The sequence below is a fragment of the Gavialis gangeticus genome, unplaced genomic scaffold (genome assembly GCF_001723915.1).
Source record: "Gavialis gangeticus isolate Ggan-Ray unplaced genomic scaffold, GavGan_comp1, whole genome shotgun sequence".
In the NCBI taxonomy this organism is placed as follows: Eukaryota; Metazoa; Chordata; order Crocodylia; family Gavialidae; genus Gavialis; species Gavialis gangeticus.
In genome coordinates, this window is record NW_017729023.1 from 13,824 (window position 1) to 14,027 (window position 204).

A 204-nucleotide genomic window follows, 5' to 3' on the forward strand; every position below is an offset into this window, starting at 1 on the left:
TATGCACCGGGCGGTTTCTCCTGTGCCTATGCTGCTCCTCTCGGTTTATCCCGGGATCACTTTTCCAGGTGCTTTGGCTTAAGCCCTGGCACCCGGGGCCAACTCAGAGGTGGGCACCTGCATGTACACATGCCCACACCGGGTGCCCAAGCCCCGGCTGAGGGACGCTGCTGCCCAAGAGGCGGGGCGGGGCGGGGCGGGGCG